The sequence below is a fragment of the Meriones unguiculatus genome, chromosome 20, assembly GCF_030254825.1.
Source record: "Meriones unguiculatus strain TT.TT164.6M chromosome 20, Bangor_MerUng_6.1, whole genome shotgun sequence".
In the NCBI taxonomy this organism is placed as follows: domain Eukaryota; kingdom Metazoa; phylum Chordata; class Mammalia; order Rodentia; family Muridae; genus Meriones; species Meriones unguiculatus.
In genome coordinates this window covers 42,456,753-42,466,975 of record NC_083367.1, presented here as the reverse complement: position 1 = coordinate 42,466,975, position 10,223 = coordinate 42,456,753, and the positions used below count along the sequence as shown (strand labels likewise).

General features: G+C 43.6%; 1 long non-coding RNA gene across 1 annotated transcript; it reads left to right on the top strand.

Annotated features, from left to right (window-relative positions):
• Nucleotides 1–1,368: 1,368 nt before the first annotated feature.
• On the top strand, nucleotides 1,369–9,958 carry LOC110549893 (uncharacterized). The gene is made up of 3 exons (XR_009587982.1): nucleotides 1,369–1,616; nucleotides 8,910–9,048; nucleotides 9,706–9,958. It is a non-coding gene; the product is annotated as an uncharacterized LOC110549893 (long non-coding RNA).
• Nucleotides 9,959–10,223: the final 265 nt, after the last annotated feature.

Here is a 10,223-nt window from a genome sequence, read left to right as displayed (position 1 = left end):
AAGAACTCTTTGGCCCTGTGGTCTGGAAGCTTGTGAGCTTCATTTCCAGGAAGTATTATTTGTGACTATCAGTGAGGCAGGGAGATACCCAACTTGATGTCCACTCACTGGGCAGTCTGTTCAGCTGTGTAGTACGGGAGGGCGTGAACAATACCCTCAGCCTTCCTGGTTTCCTAAAGAGACACAGCAGACCCAATGGGTATCACACTGATCTACGTGCAGAACAGTTTACAAGAATGTCCTTTGCTTCCTCATGAACCTGTGTTTGAAACTATTGAAATTTCCTTTGTAGGCAGATGTTTGGAGTCAACGAGCTGCATGTTCTAAAACCTTTCTCAAGCCATTCCTCCGCCAGCCATCCCCTAGTTGGTTTGGGGAAATGGCCTGAGCTCCTAGGACTTGGTTTGGCAAACCTTGGTTGAGTTAAGGAGATTCTAACAGTTTAGTTGGGGGGGGGGGGTTGCTTCGGTCTCCTTCAATCATGCTTATGCTACAGACACTTACAAGTGTGTGACATACATCCCAGACTGGCATGTCTATGGAGCAGTCTTTCCAAAACACTTCAGTAGGATATTTTGGATTCTAGTACAATCATTCTACAAAATCAAAATTGGAAAAGACCCTTCTAGAAACAAAAGATTCTTTCCTACTTCAGAATTGTATGAGTTTATAAACAGCAGCACAGAACCACTGAGAGCTTGTCCCACAAGTCTGACAACCTGAGCACAGTCCCCAGGACTCATGATGGAAGGAGATAAGCAACTCCTCCACACATGCACCGTGATACTCCCTTGAAAACACACACACACTTACTAATAAATAGATTTTTAAAGGAAATGGTGCGCAGCCAAGTGTGGCTTGTGCAAAACTGAAAGAACCCTCTCTCCTGTATTCACCGCTTGGAAGGCTGAAACAGGAGAATCACTGAAAGTTCAAAGCCAGATCTGGCTGCATAATAAATTATAGGTCAGCCTGGACTATCTAGTGAGATGCTGTCTCAAAAAGAAAGCTGCGCAGGGTTTCACACAGAGATAAAGGTTTTCACTGATGATCCCATAGTCTCAACAAAGGCTTTTCATTGCCAGGATAAGCAGAAAGGTACTCAATATCTCAGTACTTTACAGTACTTTACATCGTTTGGAAGAGCAAAGAACCCATCCTGAATGTGGGAAAGGAGAACCAAGGAGAAAATGTGAGCGTAGGAGCCCTTCTGCAAAACAAAACCTCTGCTGCCTGCTGCTCGGCTCCCACGGTCCTAGGAAGAAGTGAAACCCCACAGACAGCACCAGAGACACTGTGCTTGCTAAAAGGTGGGTTCCCTGTGAGTAGACTCTACCCCCACTTCATTTCATTTCTGCCTCTGAGCAACCCCCTGTGGGAGGCCACATTCTGAACAGGCTCCCAACTTTCCTGCTCTGTGAAATTTGTACCCCATCTACTGTCTCTCCTTGAGGATCACGTGATGTCAGCATGTGAATCTGATGGGACAACATCTCATGAGCACATCCTGTGACACCTCAAAGAAACGGATGTTTCCAATGTAGATAAGGTCTCTAGTCAGCTGAGTGTAAGTGAAGTAAGAATGAGGTTATTGGGGATGAGCCTGGCCTAATCAGGTGAGTACTTCAAAAATGGTAGAAATACTTTCTTAGTGTGTGTGTGTGTGCGTGTTTGTGTGTGTGTGAAAACAGGGTCTCATGTTTCCCAAACTGTAACTCCCAATGTAGCTGAGGATGACTCTGAATTGATCCTTCTGCTTCTAACTACTCAAAACTGTGCTTATAATTGTAGGCCACCATGCTTGCTTCAATTGCTTATGGCCTGAAAACTTCAAACTGTGACAAAATAATCCTTTCCTCTCTATAAAATCACTTATCTCCCATATTTGTCACAGGCAGCCACAGAAGGTTATCAGTGGTGCATAAAGCCCAGGGTTCTCCCCACACTCAAGCTGCATGGCCTTGAGAGAATATCTTCTCTACTTTTCCATGCTCTAAAATCCAGTCTGGGGCCAGGAGTGGTGGCTCATACATTTCATCCAGTTATGGGGAGGTAAAAGCAGGCAGATTTCTGTGAGGTCAAGGCCAGCCTGGTCTATATAGTGAGTTCTATAGAGAGACCCTGTCTCACCCTACCTTTTCCCTCCCCAAAATAAATTCCATCTGGAAAACTTGGAAGTGGCTGGTTAGTTAGAACTGAGTTGATCTGTAGTATCAGTTATCCCTGACTTCCTTAGATGATTTCTTCCCAAAACATCTTTTGGAGGCCCAAGGCAGGTTAGAAAAGCATCTTGGTTATTTTTTGTTTGCTTCCTGGTTGGTTGTTTTGAGGCAAAGGACAGCCTGTCCTGTTTGAGTACTCTTGAAAAGCAACCAGTAATTCTGTCATCCTGTACACCAATCAACTGTTCCAGCTCATGCAGTAAGGAATATTTCCAGCTGAAAAGGAACTTCTCAGGGCTCTCTAATTAGATGACTCCTGCTGCATGGACGGGGTCTCAACAACTGCATTTTTTATATGGAGATTTAAGGACTTTTGTTTGTTAGCTTGCTTGCACTTGATACATCACCTTGCTTGGCAGCCCTGGCTGGTCTATAAGTCGCTGTTCAGCACAGGGTGGCCTCATGCTCACGACAAGCCTCCTGCCCCAGCCCTCTGAGTACTGGGGCTACAGATGGGCCCCACAACACTAGCTTCCATGACCTTATGCGTGCCTTGCTGTGTGTTCCCTAGTTCCTGTCAATTTTAAACATGATTATGATACTCCCAGCCATTTTCTTACTGAAAATCAAATGATCCATCCACAAAACAGAGCTGGTAAAACAAGGATATTGTTTTTGATTTGGTTGGGTTTGGTTGGGGTTTTTTGTTTGTTTGTTTTTGTTTTGCTTTTTAGAAGATTTCAGAAAAAATACTAAAACATTTGTGGCCATTGTCACGGTAAATTCTACCAGAGTGGATGCAGGACTAGCCACAGGATTATCATCATGGATTGCTGCAGCCATGAATCATCTGAAGGAATGGGCGGGCATGGGAGCATTAGCAGGCCTTCTGGTGTTGGTCTCCTTGGTTTGCCTGTGGTAAAAATGCAAGATTAGAGTCTCACAACAGAGTAATGCAGCCATGACCATTCAGGCCTTTACAGCCATTGAAGCAGGACAGTCTCCCCAAGCATGGTTGGCTACCATAAAAAGCTAAAATGTTACGCTCAGGATGCGAGGCTAAGCACTGCACTCAGGGTCAGCCGCTTTCAACCCAGAGAAGAGCAAGTCTGATTGCATGCGGGTTGATGCCCCAGGTCCCGCCTCTGAGAAAAAGGTATCGGACGGGTCTGATGCTCTTTGGGTGGATGACACCTAAATGAACATCAGTACAAAGTCCCAATTTATTTCTAATATCAGAGATCAGACCTCTACTCTTCCCTGATGCGTCTAAAACAAAAAGGGGGAACTGCAGAGAGCTGTGTAATGCCGCGCCTTAAAGATGGAGCTGGTTTCTGCCTTCCACCTTCCCGATGGTGAATGCTCTCTGTCACGAACAACTCCACATTTGGCTAAGGCCAAGGATCTGGCTTGCTTCCATGTATGTGGACCTATCTGCATTGCCCACATGGCACGCTGGGGTTGGCTACCCAGAGGCTATTTAAGCTGTGGGCTGGCTTTCCCCAGGGTCAAATGATTGTTCAAGGTTCCTGAATAAACTGCATTGAAAAAAAAAATTTGCTTTTGTTTTTATCTAATAGTGCTCTGGTCATTCTACAGGCAGTGTCATAAGATGGAGACCCCACAGCATCCCAGAAAAACAGCTGTTTTGTGAAGACAAATTTCCTGGTTAATGCATACAAACAGTCAAATGCCTAGGATACCATGCCGTCCACACTGACACACTTCTGTTCTCACATCAAGTGCTCTTTAATGATCTCCAAGCCTTTCCTACTAACACCTCCAGACCTCACTTCCTCTCACTACAGGAACATTGCTGGTGACGAATGGTAAATGCTGAGAATGGAGTTTAAGCAATTGTGGTTTTCGGGAGCCAAAGAGAAAGCCTCACTTGCTGGGCCTTTGTCGTAATTTCCCACATCAGTACTTCAAGGACCAGCAAGAGGTCAGGCGCTCTCTCCTTGGGACACTAAGCAACTTCTTACAAAACTATACTTTGTGGGTTTCTAAGGTGCCTGTCACTTCCTGGACAGCACGTTGGAATGGAACAGTTCCTTAATTTCTACAGTGGTAAGAGGCTGTGAAGCACTCTGCGAAGATCAGTGTTTTCAGGTTATTGAAAAAAAAAAAAAAAAAAGGACTTGCCTTGAGACAGTTTGAGGCCAGCCTGGGATATCTGAGACCCTGTCTCGAAACAAACAAACAAGTAATCCAAGGACCTAAAATGACATAAACTGAGAGAGAGACTTTAAGGTTTTGATCTAATGCTATGCATAGTGTCAAATAACTATCATTCCCACACTCAAGAGCATGAAGGAGGAGTGTCACAAGATATTCGGCCCGGCTAGCTGAGACAGGCAGGCGACTGGGGGTGAACCACAACAGACATAGCTTTCCTCTGCTTCCAGCACCATGCTCTGTGTCCTAGTTCAGCATCCCCAGTGTGACCATACTCTTCCTTCTCCTGCCGACACACACTGAGGCAGCCATACCATCTATGACAGACTGAAATCCCCTGAAACCATGAACTCTCTCTCCCCTAAGCGGCCTTGGTCAAGTATTTTATCATAGTCACAAGAAAAGTAGCCAGTATGAATAAATACATTTCACTCTGCTTCCCAACTAAAGATTGTCTTGTAATATTGAGTAAGCTTTTCAAAACTTCAATTGCCTAAAGAAGACTCTAATGCATTCTTACCTATCCCTGAGTATAGAGAGTTGCTGCTCTGGGTCTAACATTCTTATTTTACAAATTAAAAAATATTGTGTTCATAAATTACATGATCTGCCTAAATCCATATATTGATTTTTAGAGAAACCATGAAATATGCTCAGCAGATACTATTATATGGATTTCCCTTAGCCAGTCTGAAAGGCTATTCCAAAGATTTCGAGAAACAATGAATCGTATTTCCAAATACGATTTCTATCCCCAAATGTTAAAAGTGATGCTAACCTTTGCCATGGGATCATTTCCTTTTGCCTGAAACAGGGTGTGAGGCATGGTTTTTTATCTCTGAGAAGCTTGAGTAAGCAGCCCTGTGAGTGAACAAATGACATCACCTGAAGAAGTGGGTGTAATGATGAGGAAAGCAGAGGGATACCAAAGAGCAGAGGAATGAAAGCTACTGTCCTAGAAAGCTCTCCAGAACTGCACTCACTCTGAGGCAGATGCTCCACAAACAGCAGTGCCTGTACCGGCTTCATCTCAATTGGCAGTTGCACCCAGTAGCATGCTTGGCTTGAGCACCATTACCCACATCCTTGCGCCTTTGCATAATGGTTTCCTTGCACAACACTACAGTCAAACACTTCTGACACCTGTGCAGACAGATGCCTTCGGGATTAGAGTCAAGGCTTTTGCTGGTTTGTTTGAATTTCATCCTGCTTTACTAAATATATCAAACTGCCTAATACAAGAAAGAAAGAGCATTCTTGTTTCTTTTATCTTGAAGGGAATTTTTCCTTCACCATCTTTTCTGTTTTACTTATGAAAACTTAACTTCTCAAGTATGCTACGTAAATAAAATTTACACGGAGGTGGACGCAAGGCTCAATGGTTAAAGCCCTTGCCCAGCAAGTAAGAGGCTCTGGGTCTCCCCAGAAAATTTCCTCCCCAGGAAAATTATGATTAAAACTTAAGAGCCGGGCATGAGGATGCTTACCTATAGTTCTAGAATTTAGGATGGGGAAGCTAGAGGACCAGAAGTTCAAGGTCATCCTTAGCTACATAGCCAGTTTGAGGCCAGCCTAGGCCATCTTGGACCCTGTCTCCAAAAATCGAAATTAAAATATCAAAACTATTCTGTGCAGAGAAATCTTATCATTAAAAAAACAAACCCATTAGCTAAAATTTCTCACCAGATGGGTAGCCCGGGCTGTTTGACTGACAATGTGGAGTAAGAGTTGAAGGATTGTTGAGCTGTGCTCTTATGTTTGCATTTTGCTCACCCTCTACTTCCTTACCGCCTCCTCCCTGCTGGCTTAAGCATTGGCCTGGTTGAGCAGTGTGCCAACACAGCCTTTTGCTCAGAATACAAGAATCATGCCACCCACAGACTGGTGGCTAGAGGCCAGAGCCCTGCCAGCAATACAATCGGGAGCCAGGCTGTGACTGGAGCAGAAATTCCTATTTATGGTTCTTTCCTGGGAGTTATTTGGTGTCACCACCACCTGCAGAAGCAGGGCAAGAATGAGGAAGGAGTCAGGAGGCTGCTCTCTCACTTGGGTACACTCTCAGTGGGAGACCATTCACATCCCTCCCCATTGGTTCTGTCTGCTTTAAAGAGCTATGGTGAGACCATAAAAACCAAACCAGAAAAGTTTAGGCTTCAGGTCTGTTGGTGAGGAAAAGCAGGCAGTGTCCTATGCCCTTGGTCAGAGAACACATAACAGGGCTCCCTGGAGAACAATTTGGCAGCAATTATCAGACTTAAAGCCCAGGCCCATCTTCTGAAAACTCAGCCTTGGGGTGTAATTAAGAAAGTGCAGAAAGACTGTGTAAAAGGATGTTTATCAAGGAGCTGTTTGCAACAGCAAAATGTCAGACACAACCAAATGTCCAGCAATGGACTTAGTTAACAGTGTGCTATGTGGTTAGTTTAAAATGTGAACTTATTTAGAGGCTATTGACATGGTAAGATGTATAAAATATAATTATCAAACATAAAGCAACTCACAAATTTGTTGGTATGGTGGCACTTGCACGCGTACACACACAGACACTCACACATATGAGAGAAAGGGGTGCGGAGAAATGTGTTCACCGATGTATCTGATGTGGAATTTTTTTTTAACCAACTTGTAATTTTAGATTTCACTGTAATGTGTATATATTTCTATTGTAATGGGGGAAATAACTTTATACTTAAGCTAGCTAAAGGGAGCTTGAGTGAGCAACTCAGTGATAGAACACTTGTACCAGGCTCTGGGATTCTATCCCTAGTACCTCTCCCAACTACACACACACACACACACACACACACACACACACACACACTAATTGTTTTACAAATGCAGCTATCATACAGCTCGTATCAAATTCTACTCAGGACAGATACAGAAGAAATTATTAAATGGGCTTCCCTTCATCATGTCAAAGATATGTTTGTCACTATCAGTTTGTGACCAAAAAAGGACAAAAAGATCTGCTTTTTCAATAGCAAGACATTGCTCAATGCTTAAAATACCGACATGTATTGTTGTTTCTTTTGGGTGAGCGCTTTTAGTAAACTTCAGTAATTTGTCACTGAAGGAAATATTGGCACCCATGCACAGGTGATTGTAAAGTGGGAAAGATGACCTGTTCATTTTTGTACAAAACAGTCTGCCAGTATTTACCCACATGTGTCATCCTGTGTTCTAAAGCAATTACCTAGTTTGCAAATGGGAAACTCCAGTTCTGTGGCTGGCCCCTTCAAAAAGTTTCCACAGAACCCCAGGCATGCCAAGCCTGCCCGTGCCCGATTCAGCTCCTCTACGGAATGAAGACCATGTTGGCAGAGCCTTAGAATGAAGTTTAATTGATGAACATAAAACTCTTACGAGCCTCCTAAAAATGAAGGAGGAGCCTTTGGACAAGGAAAAGAAGTGATTCACTGAAGAGAATTCAGGGCAGTTTCTTGAGGAGATGCTATGAAATTCCCTTAATGGGCCAATTCCGGAATTCATAAGCCAACCAAGTATTCAGCCCCTGCTGGAATCTGCACCGTCGACATTCACACCCAACTTGTAAACACTATTATTTTTATTTGGGTCAAAGTTTTTAAAGTACATTCTTAGCTAACATTAATTCAGATGCCATCCCCCCCCCAACAGTATCTATACTTCTAAGGTAAAATACTTTAAGTATTTTGTAGTCACCTTCTAAAATGAAGCCAAATACTGAGTCAGATTATATTGAATTAACAATACATATAAACACATGAAAACATGGCTATTAAAAAGACATCAACATCTGTGCTCACTAAACTGCGTCCCATTTGTTTCTTTTAAACAACAAGAATAAGTCATCCTGTCCGTTAGGCAAGAGAGTCCATCATTAGTATAAAACAACTGAGCCTACCTGGAGAGAATAGTTCACTATTCACTGATATGAGGATTATTAGTTATTTTGGAAATCAAGGCCAATCTTTCTCAGCGTTTAATCCCTTAATCGTGTACCATAGGTTTACAAAGATAATAGTTGATGCAGCGGCTTCACTATTGTGTGTTAAATGTAATTCCAAGGGAGGTTTGTTGTCACCTCCATTTAATCCAAGCACTCGGCAAGCAGAGGCAGGGATATCTCTAAGAATCTGAGGCCAGCCTGCTCTACGAAGTAAGTTCAAGTCCATGGTTACGTGGAGAGATGCTGTGTAAAAAAATAAAAAATGAGCAAAAACCTAATTAATTAATTAACTAATTGAGTTCCAATGCAGTAGTATTGAAAGATAGAAGCTTTCAGAAAGTGATTGGTGTACATCTGCTTGCAAGAAGGAATTGATGTCATCATCAAGGAAATGGGTTCTACAACACATACATACAACCTGGCCATTCTGCTCTCTGCCCCGTGGTACCACAAAAATATGCTCAGATGTGAAGCCCTTGGTTTGGGGCCCAGAATTGTGAGAAATAGATCTCTATTCTTCACAAGTCATAAAGCCTCGGATATTATGCTATAGTCACACAAGTAATCTAAGGCAGAGGTCAGTCACAGTGATTTTCCTTGTTTGCCTAACTCAGCCTATTATGTATCTGTATTTTCAGATCCATCATCAAGCAAGAATTCAAGCTTACTGTATCCAACACACTCTGAAAAGTATGGTGTGAAAGTATGGCCACTAAGAACTGAACTCGGAGCAAGACATCTGCACAGCCATGCTCGCAAATGCGCATCATAGCTAGAGTGAGCGCCTTGGTCCTATCAGCACCTCCAGTCTTCTGGTTCATTTGCTAAAGGCTCCTTCCTACCTTCTCTTCCGACTCATCTCACCCGATTCCGTCTCTGCACATTTTGGCTCTACTCATTCAAACTCCACATTTCCCTGCCACACACTGTCCCCATAGCCTCTCCCTAGCAGAAGCCATTATCAACCCAACTGCTAACCCTTTGCATACAGCAGGCTCGGAGCCTGTCACACGCTGCAGTACAGAAGTAATAACTGGGCGCTTTGATGCCCCGAGTCTGTGAGCACCCATCTTAGATGGGTCCTTCAGACCGGTATAAGTTTCCTATGATCCCTTAGCCTGCGCCCGTTCAATAAGCCGTCTCCCGCAGAGTCTGCCAAAGCTACCCTTTACCCCACTCCTCTACCAGACACCCTTCCGTCCCATTCCACTGAGCTTATGTAAGCCACCACACGACTGCTTCTTTACTCCAGTTACCGAGTCACCAAACTTGACTTTACTGTCAACACTTCCCTTCTCATACGTAAAAGTCTTGACCATTTCTATGGAGCCAGTCCTTCAATGTGTCCCCGAAGTTCCCAGTGCTGATCTAAAATTAATCTCACCAGCGTATGTGAATGTACATACTCAACTCTTTTTTTAAATTCCTCCTCAGTGTTTAAACAAGCTTGGATCTCGTGACAGAGAAAAAGAAGCACCCGCTTCCTTCAAAATCCCTTCTCCCTGGAGGCCTGTATCACTTCTGTTCTTCATTGTCAAAGATGTTTGAAAGCTTGACTGTATTCGGTGTGCTCTTATTCCCCACGTACGGTCCTCAGTCTTTCCCCTCCCCATCCAGTTTTCCTTAAAGTGATCCTACCAGAAGAGCTTGTGTCACAGTTATTAAAACAGAGTACATAGGACCAAATGCAGTAAATATCTAAGATCTCCTTTTTTTTAAAGACAGGGTCCAGCTATGAAACCCAGCCAGGCTGGCCTGCGACTTGCAGCAAATCTCCTACCTCAGCTTCCCCCCTAGTTCTGGCACTAGGGACTGCAATTCGTGGTTAGATACTTTTCCTAATTGCTGTTTCTTTACCACTTGATGTTACAGAATACTGTTGTGCGAACAGCGTTTGAGAGAGCCAAAGTTGGGGATCCAAGTGAGGTCCTAAGGCATGCATCCGAGCTATG